Here is a 17,119-nt window from a genome sequence, read left to right as displayed (position 1 = left end):
ACTGTGTGTGTGTACACTGTGTGTACACTGTTTGTGTCCGAACCCCCGGCAAGGCCATCTACTTAATGAGGAGAGAAAATTCACACGAAATGTCCTTTTCAATGAAGTCTTCCAGATGTAAATTGATACAAGCTTTTAATGAAGAAATAAAATAATCTAATTCAAAACACAACACAATTCAAAGATGTTTCATTTTAAAACTTCAAAACGGAGCATGGGGTACTTGCGTGAATGCGTCCTTCGTGTGCCGTAAATGTTGTGACTTTCCTGGCCTGAAGGCCGTCAATGTGTTGGACCATTATATTCAACCGCATTAATTGATCAATCTAAACAGTTTTCGTTGAAACCTTCTGCTGCCAGGCCACCAAGATTATACGGCTTACCAAAAATACATAAAGTAGATACACCCCTTCGTCCCATCGTCTCTACTATCAACTCCCCCACCTACAAACTGGCTCGTTTTTTGTCTGAAACCCTGCGTCCTTTCACTGGAAAAACCACCTCTGCGGTACAAAATTCTACTCACCTGGCATCGACAATCAAGGGTATTTCCCTGTCCCCAGACGACCTGCTTGTCAGTTTTGATGTAGTTTCCTTATTCACCAAGGTTCCTGTAGCTGACACCATTGCAATCATTGAAGACTTGGTTCATCAAGGACTAAACACTGAGGTACCCCCCCTGGTGAGACACTGTTTAACCAATACATACTTCACTTGGAATGGAACTTTCTACAAACAAACTGAGGGCACCCCAATGGGCTCCCCCCTCCGGTTATAGCTAACATTTTCATGGAGAAATTTGAGACTTACGCCATCCAGACTGCCACTCTGCGCCCAACTTTATGGAAGAGGTACGTGGATGACACTTTTGTCATCTGGCCACATGGCCGGCCTGCTCTACACCAATTCTTCGTCCACATCAATTCCATACACCCAGCCATCAGATTTACCATGGAAGTAGAAATAGATGGCAAGCTACCTTTTTTGGATGTCCTGATTAAAAAGAGACCTGATGGTTCAATGAGCCACTCTGTCTACAGGAATGCTACCCATACGGATGCTTATCTGAAACCGGATTCCCACCACCATCCATCACAGAAGAATTCTCTCATCAAGACTCTGTATCATAGAGCCCAATGCATATCCGACCAGGAACACATAGGCAGTGAACTCAAGCACGTACACCAAGCTCTTAAGGCTAATGGTTACTCCGACTATACAATCCGCAAAGCTATCACTCAAACCATGAAGAAGGACCCTCTTGAGGAGCCTTTCAAAACCATCACTTTACCCTACATTGCGGGGATCACAAAAAAGATCTCCAAAATCTTGAATAAACACAAGATCCAGGTCCGTTTCAACACATTACATAAAATCCGTGTTCTGGTTCCGTCTGTAAAAGATGTGATTCCGGACATACAATACCCTGGTGTCTACAAACTAAGTTGCCTCTGTGGTAGTAGTTACATTGGAGAAACCAAACGCCATGTCTCAGACCGCATTCGTGAACACAAAGCAGACCTTAAACACGGTAGGACCAACACCTCGGCCGTGGCAGATCATTGTTATAATTCAGTAGGCTCACATGACATTGACTTTTCCAAGACAGAGGTTCTTTGTAAGCCATCTGGCTACCATGAGAGATTCGTTCATGAGGCTATCCACATATACAAGCACAGAGACAATTTCAACCGAGAAGATGGATTCTGGCCTAGCAATCATTGGAAAGATTTGATAAACCATTTCAGGTCTTAATTGATTGTTCACGCTTACAGTGGCTTTCAGACAGCATACATTATAAAAAAAAAATCGTCTACCCCCTCCTCTTTTCAGAACATAGATGGACTAGTCCTAAATAAACTGCCAAATCACTGCGCGTGGCGCTAACGTGTTTTTAATAAATAAATAAACACACCGTTTAAAAATAAATAAATTTATGCAAACCGACACACCTGCAGACGACCGTTTGTGTTATGGTCGAAACGTCGTGAGAATTTGTATTGTTTTATATATTTTATTATTTTATTGTTTCCCTTCAACGTGACTTTACTGAAAGAACTAAGATTATGAATTACTGCAGTCACGAAAGCTTCAAATAAAAATTTAACCGCCTCTACGGGGCGGGTTTTCACATAACTTTAAGATCCTTCAACAAACTCCGGGATAAGAAGGCTCAGCTGATCGAGTCTCTCACCTTCCTGAAGAGATGCCGCGACTCTGGGGTAATACCAATCGCATTTACACTGACCTCTGCTGCTGTAACTTCTTCTAATGCGAAACGAATTCTTTTCAAAACTAGCTTAGCTCTTATCTCAGAAAAAATCAGACTTATACGCACCGAACTAGATCAGTTAGACAAGACACTCTACAAATCACACTTATCATTGACGGCAACAATGTCCACATCGGATTGGGAACATGTAGACAATATGACTGCCTCTTCAGCTGCTACTATGTCGAACAAATGTAAGGACAACCTAATTTCCAAATTTAACCTCCTCTTCAACAAAAGACCGGACCCACACACCAAAAAGTTAGACGTTAACAAAGTCGTAATTAATCGCAGTAACAGTTCTATTTCCGATGGTCTGAAATCCGTTTTAGCTAAAGGTCTAAACTTTGCAGTCACACCTAAACAAATACCAGTTAATGATATAATTGCCCAAGTAGACGTTGCTCTCAGGGGCCTGAGTCACATCGCTGCAGACGTAGCAAGATCTGAAATCGCTGCAACCCTCAAAAACGCTAAGTTGCCAGCTAGCAACCTCAGCAAAGATGAGCGTTTTGAATTATATAAATTAAAAAAGAGGGATGATATTGTAGTCCTCTCAGCTGACAAAGGCAATGCTACTGTCATCATGGATAAAATAGAATACAACAACAAAATTAAAGAATTACTCGACGATGGTAGTTATACAAAAATAAAAAGAGATCCCACCAACAGCCTCGTCACACAAACCAACAAAATAATTTCTGATTCAACCGCATTAATTGATCAATCTAAACAGTTTTCGTTGAAACCTTCTGCTGCCAGGCCACCAAGATTATACGGCTTACCAAAAATACATAAAGTAGATACACCCCTTCGTCCCATTGTCTCTACTATCAACTCCCCCACCTACAAACTGGCTCGTTTTTTGCTTGAAATCCTGCGTCCTTTCACTGGAAAAACCACCTCTGCGGTACAAAATTCTACTCACCTGGTATCGACAATCAAGGGTATTTCCCTGTCCCCAGACGACCTGCTTGTCAGTTTTGATGTAGTTTCCTTATTCACCAAGGTTCCTGTACCTGACACCATTGCAATCATTGAAGACTTGGTTCATCAAGGACTAAACACTGAGGTACCCCCCTGGTGAGACACTGTTTAACCAATACATACTTCACTTGGAATGGAACTTTCTACAAACAAACTGAGGGCACCCCAATGGGCTCCCCCCTATCTCCGGTTATAGCTAACATTTTCATGGAGAAATTTGAGACTGACGCCATCCAGACTGCCACTCTGCGCCCAACCTTATGGAAGAGGTACGTGGATGACACTTTTGTCATCTGGCCACATGGCCGGCCTGCTCTAGACTAATTCTTCGACCACATCAATTCCATACACCCAGCCATCAGATTTACCATGGAAGTAGAAATAGATGGCAAGCTACCTTTTTGGATGTCCTAATTAAAAAGAGACCTGATGGTTCAATGAGCCACTCTGTCTACAGGAAAGCTACCCATACGGATGCTTATCTGAAACCGGATTCCCACCACCATCCATCACAGAAGAATTCTCTCATCAAGACTCTGTATCATAGAGCCCAATGCATATCCGACCAGGAACACATAGGCAGTGAACTCAAGCACGTACACCAAGCTCTTAAGGCTAATGGTTACTCCGACTATACAATCCGCAAAGCTATCACTCAAACCATGAAGGACCCTCTTGAGGAGCCTTTCAAAACCATCACTTTACCCTACATTGTGGGGATCACAAAAAAGATCTCCAAAATCTTGAATAAACACAAGATCCAGGTCCGTTTCAACACATTACATAAAATCCGTGATCTGGCTCCGTCTGTAAAAGATGTGATTCCGGACATACAATACCCTGGTGTCTACAAACTAAGTTGCCTCTGTGGTAGTAGTTACAATGGAGAAACCAAACGCCATGTCTCGGACTGCATTCGTGAACACAAAGCAGACCTTAAACACGGTAGGACCAACACCTCGGCCGTGGCAGATCATTGTTATTATTCAGTAGGCTCACATGACATTGACTTTTCCAAGACAGAGGTTCTTTGTAAGCCATCTGGCTACCATGAGAGATTCGTTCATGAGGCTATCCACATAGAGACACAGAGACAATTTCAACCGAGAAGATGGATTCTGGCTTAGCAATCATTGGAAAGATTTGATAAACCATTTCAGGTCTTAATTGATTGTTCACGCTTACAGTGGCTTTCAGACAGCATACATTATAAAAATAAAAAAATTCGTCTCCCCCCTCCTCTTTTCAGAACATAGATGGACTAGTCCTAAATAAACTGCCAAATCGCTGCGCGTGGCGCTAACGTTTTTAATAAATAAATAAATGCGCCGTTTAAAAATAAATTTATGCGAACCAACACACCTGAAGATGACCGTTTGAGTTATGGTCGAAACGTCGTGAGAATTTTTTATTGTTTTATATATATTTTATTATTTTGTTGTTTCTCTTCAACGTGACTTTACCGAAAAAACTAAGAATATGAATTACTGCAGTCACGAAAGCTTTAAATCAAAACGTGGACATTATTGTGTATACACTGTGTGTGTGTACACTGTGTGTGTGTACACTGTGTGTATACACTGTGTGTGTGTACACTGTGTGTATACACTGTGTGTGTGTACACTATGTGTGTACACTATGTGTGTGCACACTGTGTGTGTGTGCACTGTGTGTATACTGTGTGTGTATACACTGTGTGTGTGTACACTGTTTGTGTCCGCATTGAACCGAACCCCCGGCAAAGGCCATCTACTTAATGACGAGAGAAAATTCACACGAAATGTCCTTTTCAATGAAGTCTTCCAGATGTAAATTGATACAAGCTTTTAATGAGGAAATAAAATAATCTAATTCAAAACACAACACAATTCAAAGATGTTTCATTTTAAAACATCAAAAACGGAGCATGGGGTACTTGCGTGAATGCGTCCTTCGTGTGCAAATGTTGTGACTTTCCTGGCCTGAAGGCCGTCAATGTGTTGGACCCTTATTGGTGCACAGCGTCTCAACAACAGCAGTGGGGTTTGCTTCAACCGATAGGTAACGAACATCCAGACGTGAATCAGCAAGGAGCATTTCTAGTCCTAGCTAGACAAAATCTACGTCAACACGTAAGACAAAAGTACAATTCGTGTTGTAGAGAATGTACCTCCTCCTATACGTGTAACTTCAAGTGGTATGCCTTGTAACTGATGAATAATCCGAGCGTGCTCCCTATTTCAAAGACAATGAGTTGCTCCAGAGGCAGACGCTTCGTGAAACACAAAACACCCTTTGACCTGTATCACAAGAACAACGGGTCTCACCCGAGTTCTCTGTACAGGTTACTTCCAAACACACACACACACTTTGTCCTAACATCACTTATTCAATATTTGACCCTCAGACAAAATGTTACATGTACGCGCACAATCAGACAAGTATTAATTCTAAATTATTGACGGGCATATTGACGGGCATATTAACATTGAATTACTGCAGCGAAATTGACTGCATCACGTTACATCGTATTAACAAGAAGTTATTTTACAAATACGCACCGTCTGCTTAACCGTGTATGTACACCATACTATTGTTGCGTCATTCAAAACGAGTAGGCCGTTGCATGCTGGCGTCTGGGTCAAAATGTATCAAATTCTAAACATTACGCTACAAATAATAGATGAGGGCGCTTCGATGGCAACACAAGCAATCGTCATCAGGTGGGACAAGCACAGCAGCAGGAAGAAACTGCTGGAGTAGGCGCCTACTACTTCAGCAGTTTCTTTTGCTGTGGGTGTCCCACCTGATAATGATTGCTTGTGTTGTGATCTAAACGCCGTGATCTGTTATGTTTCTACCCACGTGGTGACTTTACCGAAAGAACTCAAGAGTGTGGATTCCTGCAGTCACGAAAGCTTCGAATCAAGATTGCCTACAAACTACACAACCGAGATGACGCATCAATCATCGCCCCCTACTGACAGGCTCTTGTCCACATGCAGGCCGGTGCAGGGCCACTACCTTGTGCCACACAGGGGCAGCTGCTACTTGGGGATGCTCTTCGAGTGTTCAGACGAGGTACGACACGAAACTTTGAGTTGCTGAGGCGATAAAGCAAGCACCGTGTAAATACCATTGTTATAACATAGTGAATGCTTGGGAGCTTATTGTCTCTCGCTCCTGGTTACAGATCTACCCAACCAATGGGCCCACAAAGTGTTCAACTTCACGTTCTTGTCATTAAAGGCCTGTGACAAAGGTGCATCTATTGGAGCGACATCGTCTCTGGCTTACACATCTACCGGGTCTCCACTTGACTTTGTATTGTCTCGGAGGAAGTCCACCCACACCTCCACTTCCACAAACTGCTGGGAGTTGCTTCGCTCTGCCTCACAGTCAGAATTCTCCTCCTGCTTCACGTTGCCTCCATCGATGTGAAGGTCCCATTTTGGATGTGAATCTTCATCTTCACATTTTACCTTCACTTCTTCGCTCTTCACCATCACTTCTTCACATTTTACCTTCACTTCTTCACTCTTCACCATCACTTCTTCACATTTCACCATCACTTCTTCGCTCTTCACCATCACTTCTTCGCTCTTCACCATCACTTCTTCGCTCTTCACCATCACTTCTTCCCTCTTCACCATCACTTCTTCCCTCTTCACCTTCACCTCTTCACATTTCACCTCGATAACTTTAAAAGTGTCCAAGCTGGGATTTTCTTCCGGTTCGTGTTTCATGAGGGATGGGCTCATTGCGGCACTTTGACTTTCACAAGCTGATTTCAGACTGCACTCCTTGCGGATCTTCTGATGCTTCTGTGTTCTCTGGTGTACTTGAAGATTTGATGATTGTGAAAATGCCTTCCCACACACACTGCACTTGAAGGGTTTCTCTCCTGTGTGTGTTCTCTGGTGTTTTTTAAGAGTAGATGAATCTGAAAATGTCTTCCCACACACACTGCACCTGAAGGGTTTCTCTCCCGTGTGTGTTCTCTGGTGTGTTTTAAGAGCAAATGACTGTACAAATGCCTTCCCACATACAGTGCACTTGAAGGGTTTCTCTCCCGTGTGTGTTCTCTGGTGTGTTTTAAGAGCAGATGAATCTGAAAATGTCTTCTCACACACACTGCACTTGAAGGGTTTCTCTCCCGTGTGTGTTCTCTGGTGTTTTTTAAGAGCAGATGACTGTGCAAATGCCTTCCCACACACAGTGCACTTGAAGGGGTTCTCTCCCGTGTGTGTTCTCTGGTGTGTTTTAAGAGCAGATGAATCTGAAAATGTCTTCCCACACACAGTGCACTTGAAGGGTTTCTCTCCCGTGTGTGTTCTCTGGTGTTTTTTAAGAGTAGATGAATCTGAAAATGCCTTTCCACACAGACTGCACTTGAAGGGTTTCTCTCCCGTGTGTGTTCTCTGGTGTGTTTTAAGAGCAAATGAATCTGAAAATGTCTTCCCACACACACTGCACTTGAAGGGTTTCTCTCCCGTGTGTGTTCTCTGGTGTCTTTGAAGATGAGATGAATCTGAAAATGCCTTTCCACACACACTGCACTTGAAGGGTTTCTCTCCTGTGTGTGTTCTCTGGTGTATTTTAAGAGCAGATGAATCTGAAAATGGCTTCACACACACACTGCACCTGAAGGGTTTCTCTCCCGTGTGTGTTCTCTGGTGTGTTTTAAGAGCAGATGACCGTGAAAATGTCTTCACACACACACTGCACTTGAAGGGTTTCTTTCCCGTGTGTGTTCTCTGGTGTATTTTAAGAGCGGATGACCGTGAAAATGCCTTCCCACACACACTGCACCTGAAGGGTTTCACTCCTGTGTGAGTTCTCTGGTGGGTCTGAAGAACTGATGGCCATGCAAATGCCTTGTCACACACACTGCACTTGAAGGGTTTCTCTCCTGTGTGTGTTCTCTGGTGTGTTTTAAGAGCAGATGAATCTGAAAATGGCTTCACACACACACTGCACCCGAAGGGTTTCTCTCCCGTGTGTGTTCTCTGGTGTGTTTTAAGAGCAGATGACCGTAAAAATGTCTTCACACACACACTGCACTTGAAGGGTTTCTCTCCCGTGTGTGTTCTCTGGTGTTTTTTAAGAGTAGATGAATCTGAAAATGCCTTCACACACACACTGCACTTGAAGGGTTTCTCTCCCGTATGTGTTCTCTGGTGTGTTTTAAGAGTAGATGAATCTGGAAATGTCTTCCCACACACAGTGCACTTGAAGGGTTTCTCTCCCGTGTGTGTTCTCTGGTGTATTTTAAGAGCAGATGACCGTGAAAATGCCTTCCCACACACACTGCACCTGAAGGGTTTCACTCCTGTGTGAGTTCTCTGGTGGGTCTGAAGAACTGATGGCCATGCAAATGCCTTGTCACACACACTGCACTTGAAGGGTTTCTCTCCTGTGTGTGTTCTCTGGTGTGTTTTAAGAGCAGATGAATCTGAAAATGGCTTCCCACACACACTGCACCTGAAGGGTTTCTCTCCCGTGTGTGTTCTCTGGTGTGTTTTAAGAGCAGATGACCGTGAAAATGTCTTCACACACACACTGCACTTGAAGGGTTTCTCTCCCGTATGTGTTCTCTGGTGTGTTTTAAGAGTAGATGAATCTGGAAATGTCTTCCCACACACAGTGCACTTGAAGGGTTTCTCTCCCGTGTGTGTTCTCTGGTGTATTTTAAGAGCAGATGACCGTGAAAATGCCTTCCCACACACACTGCACCTGAAGGGTTTCACTCCTGTGTGAGTTCTCTGGTGGGTCTGAAGAACTGATGGCCATGCAAATGCCTTGTCACACACTGTGCACTTGAAGGGTTTCTCTCCTGTGCGAGTTCTCTGGTGCTGTGTCAAATTTCCAGTCCGATCCGTGCTGTATGCACGCTGGTCGCATTGTTGACTTGTCGTACCGAGCTGCTGTGCTGACTGCCTTTGCTCCATCAGACCAGCGTCAGCTTCAGACATAAAATAAGAATATCCACACCATCTACACGTCAGTATCGAGCCATGGAGGAATTAATATAGAGTCACACGTGACTTACACGTCTATATTCATTCATGTATTCACGACTAGCTGTACTACCCGGCTTCTCCCAAGACTTGGATCCACCACGTCCGGCCGCCTTTGTCTCCCCAGTGGCAATGTTCACACCACAGCAGTTACTCGTTTGAGGCTGAGTCTACCTAGGGGAGGCCCAGAAGCGGCTCAAATAATCGTCACCGGTGGTGGCCGTGAGCGGGAATCGAACTCGGGTCACCGGGTTTCGGAGCACGGCGTAGCGCTAACCGATACACTACAATGCGTTACGTTTCCACACACAGACACACACACAGACAACAACAACAACCGCCATTCGCCACTAAGTGGCGGTGACGTCACCACGACGCTTGTGCCAGGCTATGTGCACCCTGAGGCCACGTGAAGTGTTGAACGCCCGCTGGCAGGAGGTCACGGGGCAGACTCAGGTGCCACGGGTCGACTGACTGAGATGACTGGCTGATGCACCACCTGTGCCTCCTACTGTGCCAACCTGCTGTGCTTTAGCCACCCGGCGCTCCGCTCGTTGTTCTGAGCGTCGCTCCTCCGCCCTCCGTTGTTGTTGGAGGGCGACTACCTCCAACTGCCCAGTAGCATCCTTCACGAGCCTCCTCCACAGAGGCCGATCTTGACACCGCTGGTACCAGTCATCGGCAAGTCCACTCAGCTCCACGTCCTCCTGTACCACATCACTCCATCTCTTCTCTAGCCCGTGCCGCGCCCGCTTAGCCCCCTCAATCCGGCCGAACAAAAGCTGTTTCGGCATGCGGTGTCTGGGCATGCGGGCTACATGACCCAGCCATCGCAGCCTTGCCCGCCGGAGCTCACCGATGGGACCTTGCCCAGATCTTTCAAGGATTTGTGAGCTCCTCACACAATCCAATCTGGTTAAACCCAGGATGGATCGTAGGCAGGCCAGCCTAAATGTTTCTAACCGGCGAAGATGTTCCATTAGGGGGGTCCACGTTTCTCAAGTGTAGAGAAGGGAGGGAATGACCATGGCCGAGAAGACCTGAAGCTTAGTGCGGAGCGACAGACCAGGTAGCTTCCACACAGCGTTACGCAACCGATGAAAAGATATTGCCGCTCGACTGATTGGGAGTGAGACCTCTGCTGTTAAACTGGAGCCGGTCATAAGCACACTGCCCAGGTATGGGAAACTCTCCACTCTCTCCACAACTGCCCCATCACCGATTGGGAGTTGTGGGGGTGGAGTGTCCGATGGTACAAAATACCCAGGCAGGTGCTTAGTTTTGGTGGGGCTGATGGTAAGGCCCCACCTCTTAGTGGCACGCTCCAGTCTCAGCAGCAGCGTCTCCAACTCCTCCGAATGTGCAGCTATTACCAAATCATCAGCATACATAACGTGGTTGAGCCATAGAGAGCCATCCCTTGACCGCATACACACACAGACACACACAGACAACGCTAACTGCTACACTACAATGCGTTACTCTTCCACATGCGAGGGTCACGTGACAGATTTGACGTCACAGCTCACTTGCCGTGCAAAAAATAAATGCATTGAGCTCCACTCCCCCCCCCCAACAAAAAACACAAAAGTGTATTTGTATAATGTTTGCACGGTGTACAGTCTGGAAAGTACCCACATGGAAAATTTCCAGTTTGTTGCATGTCGGGAAGTACGCTAAACATTTTGAACAGACGCACACAATCACAACTTTGCCTTTTATATAAATTTGGAGATGCAGTGAAAAACTTTCCCAAATTCATCAAGCGGTTTCAGTTTTGGGATTTTCAGTTTGATTTATTTTGGTTATAGTCCCGTGAGCCATTCGGCTCTTGAATCGGGTGCAACCACAACAAGCAACAAAACAAAAACACTACCAAGAGAAACATCTTACAGTGACTATGTGTGACTCTGCAAACAGCACTGTCATGGCACGCAATGAGAGGGCAAATGTCATAAATATTCCTGTAAGTCCTTGCATCTTCAACATTAATGTTGCCATAGAAACGTTGTGGGGTTTTTTGCTTCATTTAAAAAAAGAAAAATTATTATCTGTTATTTTATTTTCTATCTACGTGACTTTACCGAAAGAACCAAAAATATTAATTCCTGCAGTCACCAAAGTTTTAAGTCAAAACATTCACACACGTTAACAAAGCCTCACCTTGTGTTGTTGCGGGCAGGTCGCTTCTGATAACAAGAGCGGTATAGCAGCTCAAGCGGGCTTGGCCTGCTAGCAAAAGAAAATAAAAACTGCGTGAATATTTACAATAAAACAAAGTTACAAAGTGGCGAGCCGGGTGAAGACAAATTAAACTTAAGCGAGATAATTAAAGTGAATGCAATCAGGCGAGGGCAGGAGGCAAGGCCTCGCGTGGCTAGGCCCCGCGTTGTAAAGTTCCAACCTGGATGTCGATTCCAATGCTCGCTGCTACTCAACTGACATCCCTACGAGAGAGAGGCTCTACCTTGGTAAACAACAACAACCACCACCACAACCACCACCACAACGATGAGAATTTCTCACCTCGGATTTCAGTGCGAGCGCGCCACGGCAGCTTCCTGTTGCCTCGCGACAGCAGGAAGTAGTATGACGTCACTTCCCTCCCACGAGCGGCTCTGTAACTAAATAAATTATATTTTTGATTTAAAGCTTTCGTGACTGCAGTAATTCATATTCTTAGTTTTTTCGGTAAAGTCACGTTGAAGAGAAATAACCGAAAAAACTAAGAATATAAATAAATTATGTTAATGAGGCCGGCCCATATGTCGAGCGATGGGGGCGTGGGCGCTGAACCCGTCGCAATAAACTCGCGACGGCTTTAACGAACACATTATGTTAATGAGCCACCAGTCACTGGGCGTAGCTTTGCCCAAATAAGGATTGCCACTGGAACGATATCGGCAGTGACCCGAGCGGAGGTGACGTCACGCTCAAGAGCGCGGTGGACGGGGGAGGGGTGAATACCTTGGTGACATGACGTCACTAGCGAGGTAGACCTCCCCCTGGCGTTTCACGCCGATGAGGTAATGCAAAGTGGTGACGTCACAGAGTTGAAGTTTATTTAGATTCATTTTCCATTGCTCCCTTGGGTGTGTGAGCTCAGCAACAACATGGACATTATTGTGTATACACTGTGTGTGTGTACACTGTGTGTACACACTGTGTATACACACAGTGTGTACCCTATATGTACACTGTATGTGTGCACTCTATGTACACTGTATGTGTGTACACTGTGTGTACACTGTGTGTACACTGTGTTTGTGTATACTGTTTGTACACTGTGTATACACTGGGTGTGTACACTGTACACCATGTGTATACAGTGTGTACACTGTGTGTGTACACTCTGTGTACATTGTGTGTGTACACTGTCTGTGTACACTGTGTGTACATTGTGTGTACACTGTGTGTGTGTGTACACTGTGTATACACTGTGTGTGTACACTGTGTGTGTACACTGTGTGTATACACTTTGTACACTGTGTGTGTGTACACTGTGTGTGTGTGTACACCGTGTGTGTGTACACTGTGTATGTACACTGTGTGTGTACACCGTGTGTGTGTACACTGTGTATGTGTAGTGATGGTAGCATCACTACTGTGTACACACGCACAAGCGTGACGTCACTATGCGGGGAAGCGTCATGACCACGCGGGTCTACACACATGCATGACGTCATCCCGGCTGGAGGCGGGAATGACGTCAGGGCCGGTTCTGGGCTCGGGAGGCCACGAGGGTGGTGTGAGGCCGTGGCACTCTCTGTGACCCCGGCTGGACACATGACTGGACCCCAGTGGGGGCCGGGGGGGCCTAGGGGGCACCTCGGAGGGCACGTGGACAGCAGGGGGGCTTCGAGAGGGTTCTCGAAGGGAGGCGTGGCCAGGGCGGGGCCCGGGCACGCCGAGGCCCATATAAGCAGCCTCCTCACGAGGTTCGAGGCTGCCCGTATCAAGAGCGAAGATGCATCGTGAAGACCCCAAGAAGAGTCAAGTCTCCAGTCAGCGGACCTGGCAGTAGCCCACCTGGCTGGGTCACGCTAGAGTATTTGAGAAGTATGTGTTAAATTTCGATTTAAAGCTTTCGTGACTGCAATGATTCATCTTCTTTGGTTCTTTCGGTAAAGTCACGTAGAATGAGAATAAAATAATAAATTGATAAAATAAAATAACATAACACAATAATATTCTCACGACGTTTCGGCCACAACACAAGCGGCCTTCATCAGGTGAAGGGACGAGACTGTCTGGTAGGACAGCGCTGGAGTGAAAGAGCCACGTTCAGATCACGACCTTTAAGCTGTGTGAGAGGAAACAAAGCGCCTTGACAAAGGAATTAGCATAGAATTTAGCATTGAAATAGCTGAATGATTAGCTTGTGACTGGTCACAGAAATAGCTATGTTAAAAGTTAAAGCATACACATCCGCAGAGGCACCCCTTGATAAAGGAATTAGCATAGAATTTAGCATTGAAATAGCTAAGTTAAAGCATACACATCCGCAGAGATACCCCTTGACAAAGGAATTAGCATAGAATTTAGCATTGAAATAGCTGAGTGATTAGCTTGTAACTGGTCACAGAAATAGCTACATTAAAGTAAGAGCATACACATTCACCGAGGCACTTAGTACAAATCAAACAGGAGAATTGAGCATTGAAATAACTAGGCGAATTTAGCATTGAAATAACTGCGTGATTAGCTAGTGACTGGTCACAGAAATGACTATGTTGAAGTCAAGGCCTACACATCTGAGCTATTCACAGTACTATATAGTGAACCAATAAAAAACTAAAATATAAATTACCTTAATGTTATTAATAAACTCTATATTCTCCAATCAGCTAAGCTACCAACAATAAGTCGTTATATATCACAATGCTATATGGCGAAAAAATGGGTGGATTCTTACCCTCAACTTTAGCACCACGGATAGCTACGGGCCCCGTTCAGACGGACGAGTTCATCCATGGTCGGAACAGAGGAGGGGGAGAGAGACAGCTGCGAGGCGCTATTATACTCATGTTGTAAACCATACCATTAACCGTGGTGTGAGAAGTATTAAGAGTCAATGCTGGCGAAAGAGCTGCGGTCTGAAGGTCATCGTAAAAATACAATTAATTAAGAACAGAAATGATTTAAAACATCTTTCCTGTGGTTACTAAGCCAGAATCCATCTTCTCGGTTGAAATTGTCTCTGTGCTTGTATATGTGAATGGCCTCATGAACGAATCTCTCATGGTAGCCGGTTGGTTTGCAAAGAACCTCCGTCTTGGAGAAGTCAATGTCATGTGAGCCCACTGAATTGTAACAGTGATCTGCCACGGCAGAGGAGTTCGTCTTACCGTGTTTCAAGTCTGCTTTATGTTCGCGGATGCGGTCCGAGATATGTCTTTTGGTTTCTCCAATGTAGCTACTACCACAGAGGCACTTTAGTTTGTAAACGCCCGGGTACTGTATGTCTGGAAGAGCATCTTTTACAGATGGAACTAAATCACGGATTTTGTGTACTGTGTTGAATCGGACCTGGATCTTGTGTTTATTCAGGATTTTGGAGATCTTTTTAGTGACCCCTGCAATGTAGGGTAAGGTGATGGTTTTGAGTGGCTCCACAAGAGGATCCTTCTTCATGACTGGAGTGATGGCTTTGCGGATTGTGTAGTCGGAGTAACCATTAGCCCTGAGAGCCTGGTGTACGTGCTTGAGTTCACTGGTAATGTGTTCCTGGTCGTAAATGCATTGGGCTCTATGGTATAGAGCAGGGGTCGGGAACCTATGGCTCGCGAGCCAGATGTGGCTCTTTTGATGATTGCATATGGCTCGCAGATAAAACAAAATATTCTCACTTGTTTTAATCCATCCATCGATTTTTCACTGCGCATGTCCTGTTCAGGGCTGCAGGAGCAATTGTCCATTATTTTAATTGGATGATACTGGCCTACGTTTGCCGTTGCTGGGTAAAACAGGTAAACGCCCCCTTTTGAATCAGTCTGAGACTGCGTCTGCTCGGTCATTAGCTCAAAGCTAACCCTTCGACGAAGAAGATGGCGAAAAGAAAAAAAGACGACGAGTATCGTACATTTCAGGACGAATGGACCGAAGAATTCGCCTTTGTGGAGAGAGCGGGTTCTGCGGTGTGTCTAATTTGCAATGACAAAATTACATCGTTGAAACGGTCGTATGTAATGCGACACTTCGACACGCGCCACGCTACCTTTGCATCAAAATACCCTGCGGGAGACAGCAGAAAGAAAGCGTGCCAAGAGCTTCTGAGCAGGGTGCAAGCTAGCCAGCAGCAACTCCGCGTATGGACCCGGCAAGGTGACTATAATTCGGCTAGCTTTGCTGGTTCTTTAGCAATAGTGAGGAACGGAAAACCATTCACAGATGGCGAGTATGCTAAAACGTTCATGCTGGATGTAGCCAATGAACTTTTGATGATCTTCCGAACAAAGACAAGATAATCAAACGGATACAAGACATGCCTCTGTCGGCAAGAACTGTTCATGATCGTACCATCGTGATGGCAAACAAAGTGGAGGAAACGCAAGTGAAGGACATAAATGCAGCGCCGTTCTTTTCTCTGGCTTTGGATGAGTCAACAGACGTGAGCCATTTGTCGCAGTTCAGCGTGATTGCAAGATATGCTGTTGGTGACACACTGCGCGAAGAAAGTCTTGCTGTTCTGCCATTAAAAGGGTCCACAAGAGGTGAGGATTTATTCAAGTCTTTCATGGAGTTTGCTCAAGAAAAAAGTCTACCTATGGATAAACTTCTCTCAGTGTGTACTGATGGTGCTCCGTGTATGGTGGGGAAAAACAAAGGATTTGTGGCGCTTCTCCGTGAACATGAAAATAGACCCATCCTAAGTTTCCATTGCATTATACACCAGGAGGCACTTTGTGCTCAGATGTGTGACAGGCAGTTTGGCGAAGTGATGTCGCTGGTCATTCGTGTGATCAACTTTATTGTTGCCCGAGCCTTAAATGATCGCCAGTTTAAAACACTGCTGGATGAAGTTGTAAATAACTATCCTGGTCTGCTTTTGCACAGCAATGTGCGTTGGTTGTCAAGAGGGAAGGTGCTTAGCCGTTTTGCGGCTTGCCTGAACGAAATCCGGACTTTCCTTGAAATGAAAGGCGTCGAGCATCCTGAGCTAGCCGACACCGAGTGGCTCCTCAAGTTTTACTATCTCGTAGATCTGACTGAACATCTGAACCAGCTCAACGTGAAAATGCAAGGCATTGGAAATACAGTGTTATCCCTTCAACAAGCTGTATTTGCTTTTGAAAACAAGCTAGAGCTTTTCATCACGGATCTTGAAACAGGTCGTTTACTACATTTTGAAAAACTGAGCCAATTTAAAGATGCATGCACAGCAAGTGAGCCCATTCAAAACCTTGATCTCCACCAGCTAGCTGGCTGCACATCCAGTCTCCTACAGTCCTTCAACGCACGCTTTGGAGAATTTCGTGAGCACACTCGTCTTTTTAAGTTCATCACCCATCCAAACGAGTGTTCACTGAACACAGCCGACCTGAATTACATCCCTGGTGTCTCCGTCAGAGATTTTGAAGCAGAAGTGGCTGACCTGAAGGCCTCAGACATGTGGGTGAATAAGTTCAAGTCACTGAATGAAGATTTGGAAAGAATCACACGACAGAAAGCGGAGTTGGCGAGCAAGCACATGTGGACAGAAATGAAAAAACTCCAACCCGAAGACCAGCTGATTCTCAAAACTTGGAACGCGCTTCCTGTCACATACCACACACTGCAGCGTGTGAGTATTGCTGTATTGACCATGTTTGGATCTACGTATGCATGTGAGCAGTCATTCTCACATCTTAAAAACATCAAG

Source organism: Petromyzon marinus, unplaced genomic scaffold (genome assembly GCF_048934315.1).
Source record: "Petromyzon marinus isolate PM22_M1 ecotype Great Lakes invasive population unplaced genomic scaffold, UKy_Petmar_22M1.pri1.0 PM_G_Scaffold_42, whole genome shotgun sequence".
Lineage (NCBI taxonomy): Eukaryota > Metazoa > Chordata > Hyperoartia > Petromyzontiformes > Petromyzontidae > Petromyzon > Petromyzon marinus.
The sequence above is the reverse complement of the archived record's forward strand: the minus strand, read 5'-3'. Positions refer to the sequence as shown.